The sequence below is a fragment of the Myotis brandtii genome, unplaced genomic scaffold (assembly GCF_000412655.1).
Source record: "Myotis brandtii unplaced genomic scaffold, ASM41265v1 scaffold199, whole genome shotgun sequence".
Lineage (NCBI taxonomy): Eukaryota > Metazoa > Chordata > Mammalia > Chiroptera > Vespertilionidae > Myotis > Myotis brandtii.
This window is the reverse complement of record NW_005357414.1, coordinates 736,250-755,496: the sequence shown is the minus strand read 5'-3', so window position 1 is coordinate 755,496 and position 19,247 is coordinate 736,250. Positions and strand designations below refer to the sequence as shown.

General features: G+C 41.1%; 1 protein-coding gene across 3 annotated transcripts in view; it reads left to right on the top strand.

Moving 5' to 3' along the window:
- Positions 1 to 5,214: 5,214 nt before the first annotated feature.
- Positions 5,215 to 19,247, top strand: part of PAK3 (p21 protein (Cdc42/Rac)-activated kinase 3) — a 397,698-nt gene continuing 383,665 nt past the window's right edge. For 2 of the 3 annotated variants that reach the window (XM_005865195.2, XM_005865194.2), the window contains exon 1: positions 5,234 to 5,611. The gene's annotated coding sequence lies outside the window, so the exon portion shown is untranslated. Of the gene's footprint in view, positions 5,612 to 19,247 lie in introns of all 3 variants that reach the window. The other variant, XM_014538815.1, reaches the window with a different exon arrangement.

Here is a 19,247-nt window from a genome sequence, read left to right as displayed (position 1 = left end):
CAGAGGCAGAGCTGCCTCAAACTGATTGTCAAACTGCAGTGGGAAGGCCAGAGAGGGTTGAAGTCCTCACTTGCTGTTGATAGGAATGTAAATTGTGCAGCTTCTATGATAAACAGTATGAAGTTTCCTCAAAAAATTATAGCAATTTCACTTCTGGGCATTTATCCAAAAGATTGAAATCAGTGTCTTAAATAGATATTTGCACTCCTGTGTTCATTGCAACATTATTCAAATTAGCAAAATGTGGGGAAAATCTAGATGTCCATTGATGGATAAATGGAATACACATACAATGAAATATTATTGAGCCTTTAAAAAAGAAGGAAATCCTGCTATATGCAACATGGATTAACCTTGATGGCATTATGTTAAGTAAAATAAGCCAGTCATATAAGGACAAATACTGCATGATCCCACTTACTTACATAAGGTATCTAAAACAGTCAAATTCATAGAAGCAGAGAGTGGAATGGTATTGCCAGGGACTGTGGTAGAGTGGGAGGTGCTATTCAATTTAGCTACACAAGATGATTCAATTCCAGAGATCTGCTGTACACCATTGTGCCTATAATACTATCTTGTACACTTAAAATTTTGTTAAGAGGTTAGGTGTCAATGTTAGATGTTCTTACAACAACAATAATAAAAAAATTCAGTGAGTGATTTGGACTCTGTCCATTCTCGGCAATCTTAATACCTCTAATATTATTTCCAGTTTTAGGTGTCTGGAATCATGTAGATCATTCTACATGAGTCTTATTTGAAATGGCTACCAGGAAAAAAGATGGCTTCTGAAGAGAAAGCTAATGGAAGCAAGAAAAATAATGGAACCTTCATTTCTTGTCTCTATTCTTGTTTTCATGTCATTTCTACATACCTAGAATAAAGTCCCAAATATCAGTTCTAAGTATAGCCTGCTCTGTTCTTCTTATGACTAGTCTAAGAATTAAATTGCTATGAGAGAGATTAATAGCATAAAATTAAATTTAGTTACATATGCACAGAGGTCTCATAGATATTGGACCTCCAAAATGGCCAAAGGAGGCTGTTTACATACCATTTTTGGACAAAAAATTATTGGCGAAAATTGGACAAAAAAAAAGAGCTTGTGTTTGGGGTAGCAACCTAATGAAGAAGTAGCAAAGTTTGTTTATACAGTTATTTCAGCCTTGAATTCCATAACTTTGGTGATATGGATGTCTGCTATTGTCCTGATAGAGGGAAGGAGTATACTTTCACATGGAATTTTTATTTCCTGCTTTCTTGGGGGAAGGAGGCCAGCGTCAGTGTATTTTTTTTTTTTACTGGCTGTTTCTCAAGTAACTTTAATTCAAAATAATCAATATGCCACGTTCGCATATTTGGGGGCAGCCTGCCCTGAGCCAGCAAATAAACAGTTGCTCTTGGTTTTCTTGGCTGATGGTGTAGCACAGTGTAGTAGAAAGAGCTTTATGCTCCTTCTTGGGAGCTATGTGGTTTTGGGAGAGTCATTTAAACTTTCTGAGACTCCGTTTAATTACCTGTGAAACAAAAGGCTTGGACTGAAGATAATAACCAATGCCTCTTGTTCTGGGTTTCTGTTATGATGTGAATTAAAATTTCCAAGTTCCAGTCTTATCCATGGGGAGTCTCATACCTAAATGATTTGAGGGCACCCACGGTATTTTAACCACCCAGAATGTCTAAACCTCCATTTTATTGGGTTTAGCATTGTCTCCTCCTGCTAGTCGCCCTTTTGAGAAAAGAAACCCGTAATGGTACTTCCTTGTAAATTAATACATCTGGTCACTTTTTTTCTGGATGGCAAAGACAGTGATTTTGATATTCAGAGATTGGAAGTGGGAAGGGAAGGGTGCAGCACAGAGAGTGGAAGGGTGTCAGAAACAGATTTCACCTCCTTCACAATTTGTTTTTTTCAGCTTGGCTCGGAGCATTGTTATGACTCAACCTCTCTGTGCTTGGCAAGGCTGAAACAAGAATAGTCTCTATTTGGTACCAAATCAGAACAAGGAGTTCCTGGCTGAATGTCAGATTCAGGTATTTCTGACAGATTTTGAATGGAGTTATTTATTAGGGATTTTGATAAACAAGAGCTTTATTAGAAGAGCCAAAACATGCCTTTGAGTAAACCATGTACAGTCAAACTTTGATTCTTGAACATCTCTCATCTTGAACAATTCTATTTCTCGACCAAGTTGGTCGCGGAAAAAATGTCTCTGTTGTTGAACAAACTTCAGATCTTGATCTGACAACCTTTTCATGCTGATACATCGACATGACAAAAAAAAAGTCTTTCAGGCCACAAAGGAGATAATTCACCAGTATGAGTCAGTTCACCACAAAACCTCCAGTCCTTAACATCTCAGGAAATTGTGCTGTGAATTTTATTTATTTATTTATTTATTTTGCTTTTGTTGCTGGGGAAATGGGTGATTAGCACAATTTTAAAATAGAAAGAGGCCATCTAGAGTACTAATGCTGCTAGTGGTGTGAAAGGAGCATTGATCACAAACAATTGAAGAGGTAGAAAAACTGTTGTTGATTTGGACAAACAAAAAGCAGTTAGTCCGGTGACAGCATATTGGAGGTGACAGCATGTTGGAGGCAATAACATGTGAAAAATCAAAGATGTCACATGGAGAAAGACACCCTTAGGACAAGTGCTGAAAGTGATTCTTTTAAGGATAGTAGGGGGTGGTTTGATAAATTTAAGAAAAGAAGTGTTTGTTTATAGATTAAACAGTACATTAGACATGTATATAAGAAAGGTTAAAACAGAGAATCATTCAGGGGTCTAGAACTAATGAATTCAATTTACATTCTTTCTAATGAAAAAAAAGATTTGGTTTTAGAACAAAGCACTTCTTGAACAGCCTTCCAGAATTAATTAAGTTCAAGAACTCAGGTTTCACTGCACATTGTTACAAAACAGTTAACAGGCATATACATCTATCACAATAACCATGAGTATCAAGAATTTGGGTCAAAATTTCCTTCCCAAACCTAAATGCCCTCTTTTCATCATCCTCTTCTGATCCTGTTCTCTTCTCAGTTTTATGTTGGTTCTTAGTTGTTGCAGAGAATCCCTCATCTCTCTTTGTTTATCATGTCTATCTCTGATAGATCCTCCCTTCCCCCAACTGGTGGGCGGAGTATGATGTAACCTGCAGCCCGGAAATACCTGAGTGATTAACCATGTACCTTATATGGACTATACATTGGACCACCAATCCACACCTGCCAAATACCCTAAGCCATTTCCTATATGGACAATGCAGTAAGCCACCAATCAGTGTGCACCAAGTACACTAAGCCCCCACCCCTTCCCATTCCGCCCCTCAAAAGTCGTGCTCACCCCTACACGTTCTGCTGTCCTCCCCTTGCGAGACAGCCCGGCAGGTCCTTCTCCTCTAATAAAGCCTGTAGTCCTGGTTTTCGGCCTCTGTCTGATCTTTCAATCTCCTATTGTCAACACTTGATCTGTTCTATCCTGGGGAAAGAACCAATATCTTCCTCTGCATTCCCTCAATGTTGAGATATTATTAGTAATGAACCATTTCTGACTTTAATGGAGAAAAAACTATAAATGAAGTTGTTTCTTTTCTCTAATAATAATAGCTATCATTTATTTAGACTTGCTATATCTCAGGCACCTGTATCACTCCATTTCATTCTCATACTTCCATACCTATTTCATAGGTGGATCATTGATAATGAATCATTCTCTAAGATTTTCCATGTAGGGCTGTCTGGTTCCAGAGTGGAGCTTTAGCCCCCTGCACTAGCCTGCCTCTTTTGCTTGATATCCATCTGCACACTCTTGGGATTACTCAAGCTGTTGTGTGAGAGACAGGTTTACTCCCTTGGTGGCAAACAATGATTTGTTCTCATGACTTCGAGGACAAAGATCTAGCTTGCGGGGGAAACATTCACAAGATTATCAGACTTTCTGTACCTTCATTTCAAATTATTCTTATAGTAGCTGCCAGCCGAATCAAAGAAATAATCATGTTTCGAAATTGGGGACTGAGGTCTAAAAGTCTTTAACTCTTTTTGCCCACTAACTTGTGAGTTGCACCTGAATGTATCAACCTAACAAATTATTTTTCAAAATCTCGTTTATAGTTAAAAATTTCAACTTAGTAAAGACACTAAACCATTTAACGCCAGCATGGAGATTAATAGATAAATTGGTAATTTCTTTCCAAGATGTAATTTAAAAAAGAAACTTTGGCTTGGAAATCTGAAGACCTGTGTCCCAATCCTGGATCTGCCACTCACTAGCCTGTAATGTTAGGAAAATCCATGAAATCTGTTTCTTTACCTATAGAATACAAATAGTGATATTTTCCTAGCCCAATTCACAGAGATGGTATGGTAAGGATTGCATTATTAGGAAGTGCTTGTAAATCCCCAAGTGCTCTATAAGTATAAGCCATCAGGCAGGATGAAGTGAAATGCTCAAAAGTTTACCAGGGAAAAGAAGACTTTCAGCAGGGCTCTAAGGAAGGGTTTCACCAAGGATCCACTCACAGGGAAAAGCTGTGCCTGTCAAAGTTGCTTTCCCATATCTTAGCTTAAGGAGTACGGATCCAAATTGGGTTTTCAGCTGGATCCATGATGATCTTCAATTCTTTGACATCTAGAAACCAGTGTTATTCTTATCTACACTGAGTACCCCATTCTTAGAGGGGGAGTAGCATGTTGATTAAATGACTCCTTGACACCAGTGAAGCTGGGTGGAGGTGTGGATAATGCTGGCTGGATAAGCAGACTAAAAAGTAGATAATTGACTGTATGCCACCTCCTTACAAGCACGGAGATTTTTCAATGGGATGAGCGACAGGAAAAAAAGCGGGATGTAATCGTGCATGAAGTTATGGGCACCTCAATTAGTGAAAGTCAAACCTAACTTAGAACAGAAATTGCCTTTTGGGTAGTCCAGGCAGTGCTCATGCAATACAATGTGATGGTGATAGTGACTGTCCTCAGTCTCCTTCTATTCTCCTTGGGTATAGCCTTTCCAGAAATATGTGCAGATGCAAGCTACCAGTGCCCAGAAAGAAGATTGAAGGAAGGAGTGTGGACATTAATGGCAGGCCTGGAGCTTTGGTACAGATCCCCTTCTCCCCCCCACTCGCTCCCTCACCTACAACCCCCATCCCCATGCAGTCACAGTCTAGCTTGAGAGACTGAAAGGGTTTCACTTCCGCCTGGCTGCAGGAACCACAAGTTCCAGTCTAGGTCGGAATTGGAAAAATCATAGTCAAAATATACCCAGATGCTCTCTCACACCCAGACGCGCGCGCATCCCCCGGCCATGGGGCGCACGTGAGCCCACGCCCCGCGCACCCAGCCCTGCCTCTCCCCAGAGCATCCTCAGCAGCTGCCACAGAAGCAGCCTCCTCCTCCTCCCTCTCCTCTTCCTCCTCCTCCTACCACCGCGGCGCCGCCGCCGCCACCTCTGCTGCTGTGTCTCCTATCCCTTCTCATCCTCCTTCTTCCCCCAGTTCCTGCTCCTCCTCCCAGCCAGCGCCTCCTGCTTGGCGACATAGGGCAGAACCCTCAGCAGTGGCTCCCTCTCGCTCTTGCCACGAAGAGGCTGGAACAGGTCTGTATGGGGGACGCTTTGTTGGGAGCTGTTGGAGCGCCTGTGGCTCCAAGAGGGCACGGAGCAGATGGGAGGGAAAATTATTTTATGAGGTTTTGGTCTTTTCCAATGAATAGATGGGGTGCGATGGGGTGAAAAAGCGCTGAATCCCTTTGCCAGTTCGCTGTTCCTCTTGCTTCAAGGCGAGAGAATATCAAAGCTGCCCAGACTTCTGCTCCCCGCCCACCCCTAAAGCTCTCTTTCTTTGCGCCCCCGCCCCCCTCGCATCTACTTCTCAGAGCTGAGCTTTCTCTTGTTCTTGGAGCTTATGATGGGGGCGGGGAGCAATAGTTGGAGTCATCCAGCGGGGTACCTGGGTGCATGGGGCTTTGTTACATACAACAAAAACCAGTCCTCACCAGCTTACAGTTCCATGCTAGGCTGCGGTCTGATGGTGGTGTGGGGTGTGGGCTAGGCAGACTAGGGAGGAGAGGATGTGAGGGGGCACTCCCTCTTTGTGACAGGGCACACAAGAATGCAGTGGTGTGTGCCGCGGATATCATGAGCGTTTTGTGTGGGATTCAGTGAGTGTATGTGTGTGTGTGTGTGTGGGGTGGGGTGTATGTACGCGCTTCATGGGGCTGGGCTACTCTTGGCATTACATGTCCTTGGGTATCATCCCATGCCAAGTCAGATTGCAGTAATATGCAGGTGGATCAATTCCAACCTGTTCTGCCCTCCCAATGTGATGGAAATACCCCCAGCTGGGGCTCTTATTTAGAATATTATGGATGTGGAAATTTCTACCCAGGTTGACCAAGTCTTAATAGACATCATTATTGTTCCCCCAATGATGCCCAACTTTCTTAGCAGGTTTCCCTCAGCCACTGAGCATCCAAAGCTCTTACAGTGATCCCTGCAGTAACCACCACCCTCCTTTAATCAGTGGATCCTCATTCCTTTTTAAAAAAAATATGTTTTTATTGATTTGAGAGAGAGAGAGAGAGAGAAACATCGATGAGAAACAACTATCATCTATCAGCTGCCTCACACCGCCCCTCTTCTCCCCCCCATCACACACACACTGAGGATAGAGCCCACAACCTGGCATGTTCCCTGACCAGGAATCAAACTGGAAACCTCTCAGTGTATGGAAAGATGCTCAACCAACTGAGCCACACAGGCCAGGGCCTTCATTTCTTCTTTAATGCAGTGATGCTAGTGGTGGGCTAGGATGTAAAGATGTATGTTGGGAGAAAAAGGAACATACTAAATGCAGCTTTGCATTAGTTGTGCATTTGGATTAGAGGTTGTGTTTTTTCCTTCTTGAACCATAAGGTGTAAATTGGTATGGCCATTATTTCTTAAATTAAAGAAAGATCAATAAAAATTGGATGAAACCGCTGAACCTTCTCTGACTTTTTTTGTGGTTTTAATAAAGCATTGCTTTTTCAAGGTCATAAAAAACACAGTTAAAGATAGTGATCATTCAAACAACCTACATTTATTAAATACCTGCTATGTGCCCATAATAATGTTAAGTATTGGAAGTATGGAAATGAATAAAACATCTCAGCTCTTAGGAAGTGCGCAGTCTGGTAGGCAAGATAGATTGTGTAAACAGATAATTATAGGAGAGTATGACAAGGGACAGGCAGGATACTGTAAGAGAGCACAGAGGAGGGATGCCTGGCTGGGGGTCAGGGGTATGATCAAGAAAGGCTTCACTGGGGAAGAGGCATTTGAGTGAGTTTTGAGGAATTAATTCACCAGGTGGCTAAGTTGAAGGAACAGCATGTCTAAAGGCAGAGGAGTCATCGTTAAATAATACTGCAGGATGTCCTCAGAAGTGTTACTGTCACATTCTCAACCAATTCAGAATGAATCTCTCTGGACTGGGATGGTGATTAATGGTGAATACAAAAGGAGCCACTATTGGGTGGGGGGAAGGAGAGGAGGGTATAGGGGGGATAAATAGTGATGGAAGGACACTTGAAGTGGTGAACACATAGTACAGTATACAGATGATGTGTTATAGAACTGTACACCTGAAACCTATATAACTTTATAATTTTATTAACCAACTAGAGGCCCAGTGCACGAAATTCATGTGGGGGGGGGCGGGTCCCTCAGCCCGGCCTGCATCCGGTACCCCTCGGGGGATATCCAACTGCCTCTTGCAATCTGGGACTCCTGGCTCCTAACTGCTTGCCTGCCTGCCTGCCTGATTGCCTCTAACCACCTCTGCCTGCCTGATCACCCCTACCCACCTCTGCCTGCCTGCCTGATCGCCCATAACTGCTCCCCTACCAGTCTGATCTCCCCTAACTGCTCCCCTGCTGCCCTGATTGCCCCTAACTGCCTCTGCCTTGCCCCGCACCCAGGACCCAGGATTCCCTCCTCCAGGCTGGGCCACAGGCGCAGGCACAGCCACTGGTGCCCGGGACCATGGGGCGTGTGGCTTGTCCCTCTCCTGGGCTGCAGCCTGGTTGATCCCCATTCCTCTCTCCTGAGCTCATTGTGCCTGGCTGGCCCCTATTCCTCTCTCCCCAGTGTTGAGTGTCTGAGCCATTACTGCATGATGGCCTGAGGGTATGATGACCATTTGCATATTAGCTCTTTATTATATAGGATGTCACCTCAATAAATTCAATTTTAGAAATTAACTTAAAAAACAAAAAGAGCCAGTACTGCAGATTGATAAGGATCAGAACACATCCCCATCTTAAGAAATGTCTAGCTCATTTATTAATATTAGTGTGTTTTGCTTTAAGCAAATATGGTATGTGTAAGTATGGATTTACAAGGAAATGAACTAAATGGACAGTATTCACATTGCAGAGTTTGTTGCTTTACAAAAGATTTATAATCAGATCATCTTAAATAACAGTGCCCATCTGACCTTGGCAGTGAAATTTTTACTCCCAGAATACATTTACACAGGATTTTTCATATAGCCAATGGGTTGTATACCAAAGAAAGGTATACCTGTATTACAGTTTGCACAAAAGTTACCAATTTTAATAGAGGCATTTTCCCTCATGGTGTGAATGTTTAATAATAAATACTGTAATGAAACATGAAAATAGTAGTAATGAATATTAAATCCATGTGTGTTGCTTTATCATTTGAATTGTATATGAAATACAAATGAACCAGTATAGGGTCTTCAGGGATTTTTACATTTTAGGTACTTTTAGTAGTGTCACTGGTAATTTATGATAGCACAAGATTGTGTGCTGTATTTTAGCTTTGAAATAGATATATGATGAGTACTCTAATACTCATATGATTAAGCCAGAACAGGGACACATTCTGAGTCTCCTCATTTGTTGTTTTGTTGCTGATTGCATGGGCTGATGAGTGGCACTGGAAATGAACCTAGGAGATGGATTTAAGAGCATAAGCTCTTAGGGCTTAGACCAGCATCCTAAGAACCCCCTCCCTTAAATGAATACCAAAAATAGCCCTGGGTCCTATTTGAAAGAAATTTCAGCAGAATTAGGTGAGCTTGAATTAATTTCCTCCCTACTCTGGCCAATGCCCTACTGCAGGGGAAACGATGGCCTAGGGTCCTTGGGTGCACCAAGGTCCTTTGTTTACTGGCTGTCAAAACCACAGGGTATCAGGCAATATTTCTAAGAAACATTCTCACAGGTTGGACTGGAATAGAATTGATCTGTTTGCTATACTGATACTTAGATCAGTCTAGTGGACAGACCAGTGCTTCTCAATGTGGGCTCCAAAGAAGACTAGTTCTACAGGATGTTAGTAGGTGTTACACACACACACAGACTGACACACACACACACACACACACACACACACACACACACAAACACACGCACACACACATAATTTTGTGGTCAAGTTTAATTTAGAGATTCTTACTTAAACAGAAACATGTTTATTTTATGCAGGGTTTCTAAAAGTAGTTACTAGCTAATGTAAATTGTGACTCTCCAGGAGAATAGAATAACCAATATTTCCCAGATGTATTGGCCCACAGAACTTGGTGTTCCTACAAGCATTTGGTTGGACTGGTGTTGAGAATAACATTCTTTGGGCAATGATTGGCAAGAGAAATTCCTGCTGAGTTCAGAGGCTGGCAGTATCTTGCTGGGTAAACTTGATGACTCTGCTTCACCCCTCTAGGCTTTCCTTCCTCCATGTGTTAAACAGGCTGATAATAATCATTGCTCTCACCAACTGTGATGGTGTGATGACAACTAAGATAATATCTCTGCAAGTATTTTGAGCTCTTTAGAAGAAAGGCTCTATATAAACTCAAAGTTATTATGAAAGTAAAGTGAAGAATTAAGGCAATTATCCTAATAATTTAGGCTCAAATCCTGTTTTTCTGCTGGGTTCTTGGACAGACTGCCTCAGTTCTCTGATTGGAAAGACCTATCTTCATTCAATCTTGGGTGACTCAGTTCTCTGGGCTTATTTCCTTACATACCCTGATAATTTCAGTGTGGCCTTTAGTTTCCTGGTCCAGAGGTATCAGTACAGTCTCAAGAAAAATCCCATCAATCAGAACACCCCTACTAACCAGAGAACCCCGAAGGTGGGAATTAAATTTAGTTGGGAAGTTGCTTTTATCTTTCAGGCTCATTTTCTTGCAGAAGCAGTTCTAAAAGGCCATCTTGGAAGCTAGCTGCTACAGGGTTCATCTCCAGTGGCCCCAATGCCCTATTTGGTCTGGAGCCTGGTTTGCAGAGAGGTTTCTTGAGCACAGTTTTGGGGTTTATTTTGCCAATAGGAAGGGGTGGCCATATTTAAGGAACTTTAAAGACAAAAGAAAAAGAACTCATGTGCTAATGACCCTTCCTGTTTCCCTTGACTCTTCATTAATTCCCTCAAACTCTATTCTTTATAAGGTGCCCTTAAAAAAAAAATGGAGTTCTTGAGAATAATCATTGCAAACTGGGTTTGGCATGGAGACTGATGTGCAGGCATTAGAGTTATTAGTTCTACAGTGCTCTGCACATGGGACAGCCATTCTCTGCATGAAAGCAGCAAGCTTCATTTTCAGTAGAAAAGATTTAGACTAGCCACAGAGAAAACCGTATGACTTTAAGATTGTGACACTAAAAAGTGAGTGAAGTTATTCTCTGTTCTGGAAAGTTTAGTGGAAATTCCTGTCCAGTAGGGGAGAGTCATAGAATAGTAGAGTTGAAAGTGTCTTTTGAGTTTATCTGGTGCAAATCATTTGTTTGGATGAAGAAAATGAGGAAGTGAAGTGAATTGCCTAAGGTCACACAGCTACCACATGACAGGACAGAAGTGAAGCTAAAGCTTAAAACTGATACCTGCTATTATCTGCTGCCTCGTAATGCTCTTTCTACTAAATCTATCTTCTTGTGTAGTTAAGGGGAGTATGGATGGGCTCATTCAGCAGGACTTGGAGGGCATGACCATGCCTGAATTGCTTCGGGTCTATGTGGCAGCTTGATCAGATGGACAAGTTTCTAGTGAAACCCTAAAAGGCCATGCTTTCCCTCCACTCACTCCATTCTTCTTGAGTATATGGCTGTCTGAGTCACCAAGCCAAACAGCCAGCTGGAAACTTGAGGTCTGTGTGTTTTGTCTAGAGATTCAGTGGGTAAATTAGTTATCCAACTCACTCTACCTTGGTGGTTATTAACTTTTCTGTGGACCAAGGACCTCCTTGAAAACCCGGTGAAAGCTATTGATGCACTACCCAAAGAAAGGCTCATATCCACTAACATGTGCATGTAATTTTAGGGCCAACTAAGGCTCCTACTCTGCTGGCTCTTGGTGTTGGTACACAGCCTAGGGTCACTTATAGATGCTCCCTAAGATTCTCAGAGCTGGGATTGTCAATCTTAACTTGGATGAAACTGGAAATACTGGGATAAGCCTTGTGCCAAATAGATTTGGGGGAGGAAGAGTTAGGGTGGAATTTCTTTAGGATAAAAGAGTGGGATTGAATCCTGAACTATAGATGAAAACAGAAAAGGAATTTAAAATCATTAGCCATGTCCCCTTCTCCCAATCTATGAAAGAGATGAGGGGATATGAGGATGGCAGAATAAAGATGGGATATGTGGATGGATGGGAGAGAAAGAACATTCTACAGAGGGTGTCAATCATACCATAATTGCATAAAATGAAACTCTTCTAAAAATTTGACAACCTTCCACTTCTTTCCAGCATTCCTTCTCCTAGTTCAAGTTCTAAACAGCAACAGCTCATGGTTTGGGGTATTAGAAATTGTCTTAGATGCTGGAACACCATGTCTTTGAAGAGGACATTTTTAGAGGCTGAGAGTGGGAGCTGGACATTGTGGGGGAATGGCACGGTTTGACTCACTTCTCATTTAAAAAAAGTATTTTTATGATCAAAACAATATATGCTTATGCTTGTAAAAATAGAAATATGAAGTAGAATGTTCTGAGACTCTCTGCCACTGATCCCCCACTATGTTCACAGTTTGGTATGTATCATTTTGTGCATGTTTTATGAATATTCATATTCATAGAATAATAAAAGGAGTGACCAATGCCTCACATACTGTTCTACAACATGCTTTTCATTTAGCTATGTCAGGAGGTCTTTTTCTGCCAGTATACAACTAGTTATTTCATTTGAAAAAAATAGTTGCATAGTACTCATACAATGTGACATAATTTCTTTAGTCTAACCTTTATTGAATTTTTACATTATTTCTAATTATTAAATATTGGTGCAACATACCTCCTTTTACATGCATCTCTGCATACTTTTTCAAGTGTTTGCGCAGTATAAATTCACAGTAGCAAAATGGTGGTTCAGAGTTTGGTTTGCTCATCTTTGATTTTTGTAGACCCCACCAAGAAGACTACAGCAACTTACATTCCCACCAACAATGGCCATTTATCCATGATCTTCCTCTCCAATTTCAGATATTATTAATCTTTGACAATGTGATGACTGAAAAAAAATCTCTTTATTTGCACTTTTTGAATATTAGTGGGGATGAACATCTTTTCATGTGTTTATTGACCATCCATATGTCTTCTTCTGTGTTGCCATTTCATATTCTTTGCCTGTTTTTCTATTGAGTTGTTCTTTCTTGTTTTGAGAACTAGGATCACTTTATGTATTTCAGATAGTACCTACTTAACTGTTATCTATGTTGCAAAACTATTAAGCAGTTTTATTATTTATCTTTTAATTTTGATTTTAGTGTCTTTCATTGTACAGAAATGTCTGACATTTTTAAAAATCATAATTGTCACTTTATGCCTTTATGAACACTCAATGCCACAGTGAACATCCTTGGACTATATAATATGAATTTGGCTAACTATTTCCTTAACATAAATTCATAAGACTGGATTTGTTCAGTTATTTTTTCTAGATATTGCCCAATTGCTCTCTAATGTGTTTTTACCAATTTACATTCCAATCAAAGTATATAAAAGTACATTCTGCTCCTCTTCTTAATATCTTCTTAAATTTCAGGTTTTGCTTCTTAAATCAAGTGCAAGGCAGGAATTCATACTTGACACCACAAAAGGCTTGGAATAGAAATCCCTAACTGCACATAAAACACATGTAATACATGCTTCACCTTCAACTATTTAAGCAAACATGCTTTTAAATTCATATCCAACTAGAACTGTGTCAAAAGCATTTTCCAACATCAAATCCCTCTAAATTCACTGTGAAATGAATGGTCACTTAGGGTAATTTCTGCTGGCAGCAGCCACTGCAGCAGACAATGGCAAACTAACTTTAGAGATATACCATGTAAGACACTTGGGATAAAGCTACTGATGCATCTTCATTGACCTCTGAGATCCGCTAGATTTGTTCCAGAATTTTCCAGAAGCTGAGTGCTGAGTGGAAGTCAGTTTCTATCCTACTTGACTTCCTGCAAAGAAGATGAGTTTGAGGCTCTCCCATGAGATGTTATTGTAACAGAAATAAACAGTGATGTCACTCTCTGCAAAGGGAATAGTAGCAAACAGGTATAGGTGTAGTTTTCCCTTCACTCTGCCCAGGATTCTTACATCTCTTTTCTGCTAACATCCAGATATGGTCAAGGGGAATTTAGTGTTTGCTTTAGGCCAAGAGTAGGGTCTATGGATAAGTAGAAGATGGAAATCAGAGTGGTCTTTTGTGTTGTTTAGGAATTACCTTTGTCTGAAGAGAATCAGCAGCAACCTTAAAATCCCCTGGGGTTGCAGAACAGTGGAGGGAGCATGAAAGAGTGGTGGCAGTTGTTATCCATTTTACAGACACATGACAAGAAGAAATGCAATGACAGTTGGACATTTCAGGAAAATACTCCTGAAATAGCTCCCCACCCCCAACACTTGCTAGCTAAAAATTTGGCAAATTCTCTCCCCTAGGGATGGATATAGGTGCCTTTAAATGTAGCTTGTTCATGTGAGAGATTTCAGAATGCCCTTTGTACTTACCCATTGTTCACTTTACCTAGTGTGGTACTTACACAGCCCACCCCTGGGATGCCTATAAGCTATCAGAAGATGGGTGGGTTATTGTCCCCAAAGGAGTAATTTGGATTATTTGAACTATTGACAATTATGATTTGTGGTTTTCCACTTACCTCAAAATTTTTGTATTTGGCAAATGGCTTTAGAGCCTATCTAATATTTGGTTTTTGTTTTCTTTAAAGTTTTAGACTAGAATGAGGATATTTCACAGAGGAACTGGTAGCCAGATAATATAATTACTAATCTTTGCTGCCTTGAAAAAAAGGCTTTAGTTGTTACACTAATGAGTATCCAATCCTAAAGCTAGGGTGTCTCTTCTTCAATATTGAATAATTTAAAACTGAAACATTGTAGCCACAAATATGGTCTACACATAAATCATGTGATACATTTCTCCTTATGTATGGTTATAGTGGGAAATATATTTTCTTTTCTTTTTAAAACTATTTTGATGCTTTTAGTACAACCGGGGATTGTCATGTTTGGTTTTCTAATGAATTATTCCACAAAGGTAGCATTGATTTTTAACTCTGATTAGAACCAAGAGGGGATAACTGCCTCCATACTTAAACTAGAAAGGAAAAACTAATTAAGAGGCAAAGAGATTTGGTAAATGGAGCTTACAGTGAATTGAGAAACAGAAGACCTGGGTTCCAGTTCTGGTTTTGCTACTAATTAGCTGTGTGACCTTGAACAAATGCTTAAATGTCTCTGAGCCCAAGACCCCTCATGTATAGAATGAGGACAGATTTAGGAATAGATTATACTGTAGTGCTTTCCATTTCAACAAAACATACTTGTCTCCAAAGTCAAAGCTTGCTTTGTGATAGAATCACTTGGGGTCACTTTAAAAAATATATGTTTGAGTACCCACCTCAACCAACTGAATCTGGAGATTGCAAGAGTGGACACAAGAAATCTGTTAACCAGCTCCTTAGATGATTTAGAGAAGGCTGTACCCCCTCCTGTGGTAACTTTCAGGAGGCAAGATCCCCTGGGCTTTCTGGCCTGAAGGAATGAAACAATTTTCTGAAGTGGTAAAGTCTCCAGTAGATCTTGCTTAGACACCTATGATATAAGACCACATTTGAGAGGCTGTTTTTTTTTACCTAGTTCCCTGGAGCAGGTTTTTGCAGAGGTGAGTGGAGAACAGAATGTTCTTTTAATAAGAGAAAGGCTAGATGAACAAACTGACCAGTTATTCAATAGTGAACATATTTCAGGCCCTTTAGCATGCAATGTTTAGTAGAAACATTTCTATAAAAGGACAGAGTGGTGTCCAGAACTCTCATCCTTTCTGCCCAAGTTCTTTGAATCCTGTTTGAAGTTTCTATGCCTCCTTTGATTCTTAAACTTTACTCTGTTTCTCTTCCCTTCATTAAACACACTATGTTGCAGTGGCTTTGCTTGTTTCATGGCATTTCAACACCCCAATTTTTTTAAAAAAAAATATTTTTATTGATTTCAGAGAGGAAGGGAGAGGGACAGAGAGATAGAAACATTAATGATGAGAATCATTGATCGGCTGCCTACCGTACACGCCCTACTAAGAATCACCCCCACAACCCCGGGCAGGCATGTGCCCTTGACCAGAATTGAAACCAGGACCCTTCAGTCTGCAGGCCGACACTCTATTCATTGGGACAAACCAGCTAGGGCGAATACCCCAATTTTTATGCCCTAACCTCTCCCTACCACATCACACTCTAAAGACCTTCCCACCTACCAGTCCCTCCCTTTGCCGTATCACTGATTTGTTTTTCTTCAGCTATAGGCACTTTCTCAATACTATCCTTCCTCCTAAATGCCAAAAGAAAAGGAATCAGCACCACTGTCCACCTCTTTGACCTACTAATTTTCTTTTTTCTCAACCCTCAGTCCTTCACTTCAATACCGGGGAAATTGGAGCTAGAGAAATGCTTCTCCAAAGCAAACTTTCAGAAACAGCAAGTCTTTCTTTTTATATATGGCTACCATTTAGTGAGCTGTGTGTCAGATGTTGCACCACTCTCTGGGCATGAATTATCTCATTTAATCCCTTTCATAGCTCTATAAGATAGGTACAACTAGTATTCTCATTTTACAGAGGACTAATCTGAGGCTAAGAATAGCTAAGCAACTTGCACATGTTCATTCGGCCGGTGAGTAGCAAGGTGGATCTGTCTGTCTGGTCCTGGGTTCTGAATGGTTAAATAGAGTGTTCTGCTGTTAAAGGTTCCCCATGGTGATAAGGCTGTTATACCAAGGGCAGATATATGAAACAACAGATTTTTTTTTTTTTTTTTGGTGTGAAGAGTCTGAGCCCCGGAGTGACTGAGTAACTTCAAACACCAGGGCTATTATTTATCATTGTAGGGGTGACTCTAGGAGACTGGTTTTGATTCTTGAAAATTGATAACTGAGTAAACCTGTAACATTGTCATTAAGAAGTAAATTCCTGATATCCCTGTGACTATTGTTAGCTTTGTAGATCATGGGGATACGAAACATACATGTTATTTTTCTCCTATCACTCTCATCAGGAAACTGGTGCCAAGGGCATAGATGACCAGAGGTTCAGAGTGACCTCCTGAATGCTCTCAGCTAAAGGGGAACTGCATAGGGGTGGAAACAGCAAGGAGGCAGGCCAAGAATAGGGTGTAAAACAGTCTTATTGGCTTGGATTCACTGGTTTGCAGCTTACCCAAGTCCTTTTTATCTGATTCTCATTAACAAGCTTGCAGCATGTAGCAAGGGATATTTGGCATCCTCCAATATAGACTCATTGACCTAGGATTGGTATCACTCAAACTTCTGAGCACAACAAACCCACATACAGTGTTCCAAAATATACCCATGGGAGGGTCCATCGTCCATCATCAAGCCCTAAACTAATATTCCATTTGAAGGATCCCAACTTTTCACTTTGACTGTAGTATGGATCAATTTAACGTTGCTACATGAAAACATTTTTTTCTTTTTCTTGGCTCTTTCCTGCAAAAATATTATGTTGGCTATAATTTCTCTAAAGACCTTTTTGAGTTAGAGCCCTCAAATGAAGACTTCCACCCGTTTTCTGAAGTATGTTTTCTTTAGTGTCAGTTCCAGTCATTAGAGTATATAGGCACCAAGGTCTTGTAAGGCCTTTGTCACTTGCTCCATGTCTAATGCTAGACAAATCACTTTAACTCTATAGGCCTCAGCTCTCCCATCTGTAATGATCCTGATTCACCTTTTTCCATGGAGATATTAGAGCAGTAAGATCATTGAAAACAAATGGTTCAAGATATATCATTGTGGTTGTCTTTAGGTTTTACCTGACAAAAGAGCTGTGTTAGAGAAAAAGAGAAAGTAGTGTAAGGGTAAAGGGCCAGGAGCTGGACTCATTTGCTTAAATTCAAATCCTTGTTCTATCCCCTACTAGCTAAGTGATCATGGAAAGTTTCTTGACCACCTTAACAGCCTTAGCTCTGTAACATGGAAAGAGTAATAATTGTACCTATGCAATAGAGTTATGGTACTGAATCAAAGATAATACATGTCAAGGGTCTGCTCCATAGTTGGTACTCAATAAATGACAGGTTTTTAAAATAATTCTGAGTACATGAAGCTCTGTGGAGAGTTGTGAGTGCTCAGGCATTTTGGACAAGTCACTTAGTTTCTTTAAACTTCAGTGTCTTCACCAGTATAACGGGGCTAGTAATAGTAACTACATCTTAGAACTTTTTGAGGAATAAACAAGATAATTCCTACAAAGATCTCAGAATACTACATGGTACATCGAAGGGCTCAAAGAAATATTGTTATTATCAGTCAGTTTCCAACCTCAGTGACCCTGCAGACCCTTTGGTCCATGGCTTCTTAGTGTCTGGGTCACCTTTGGGACTAGCTCCCACCCCAGTAGATGTTTCTGATGTCTGTTAGGTATACATTGTTTGGGGTAAGAAGAGGAGATGGTCTTTTGCATGGGGAACTCCTGAGACTGAGAGTCTTCCTGCAAAAGCACTGCACAGTGGCACATGGGCTGCTTCTAGATAACAGCTGACTCCTAGGTGCAAAATGGTTCATGGAGTAACAAAAATGGGGACAAAGTAGACCCTGCTTAGCAACTCCCATAGGATCCTGGCCCCATGCAACACAAAGTTCTGTTAGTTGTCCCTCTCACACCTTCTCCCATGGCAGCCTGCCAGCCATGTATTCCCTTCTGTCATTCCTCCAAGACAACAGGCCTGGGAGCCCTGCATCTCCTCCCCAAGTAATACATCAAGTAAGGCAACCATAAGTTACCATAGTGACAATTCCTACTTGATCAATAGAGCTGGGAATTGAGCCCTGGTGACAGGGCTTGCCTTGAGGGGTGTCACCTTCCAAGGCATCACCTGCCTCAGCCTGGTGACCAAGTAACTTGGCCTACCCGCTACTGGCTTTGGGCCTTTCTCTATATATTAATCCATACCTCTGGGGTGCCAGAGTGACAATTTCAGCCATATGCTGCCCTCATTGCATTTTCCAATTTCTCTGCCTTAGTTCAACCCTCATTATTTCTTCCCTGAACTACTCAATATTATTGTTGCTGCTGCTGTTGATGCCACGGATAATAGTAATAATAGCTAACATTTGAGTACTTATTATGTGCTAGGCACTTTGCTAAGCATTTATGTGTATTATCTCATTTAATAGTCACAACAACCTTAGGAAGTCGGCACTATTAGTATTCCCATTTTACAGAGGAGGAATAATAAACATTTATTGAGTGCTTACCATGTGCTAGGCACTATGCTAAGTATCTTATGTGTACTTTTTCATATTATTATTATTATTACTAGAGGCCCGGTGCATGACATTTGTGCACTGGGAGGGGGGAGTCCCTCAGCCTGGCCTGCACCCTCTCGCAGTCCAGGACCCCTCAGGGGATGTCTGACTACTGGCTTAGGCCTAAGCCAGCAGTAGGACATCCCCCAAGGGGTCCTTAGTGCTGCCATGGAGGCAGGAAAGGCTCCCGCCACCACCATTGCACTTGCCAGTTGTGAGCCTGGCTTCTGGCTGAGCGCACTGACCACAAGGGGGAAGCTCCTGTGTAGAGTATCTGCCCCCTGGTGGTCAGTGTGCATCATAGCGACCAGTTGTTCTGCCGTTCTGTCGATTTGCATATTAAGGTTTTATTATATAGGCTTAGAGATATCTGTCAGTCTTGAGTAGTAAGGGTC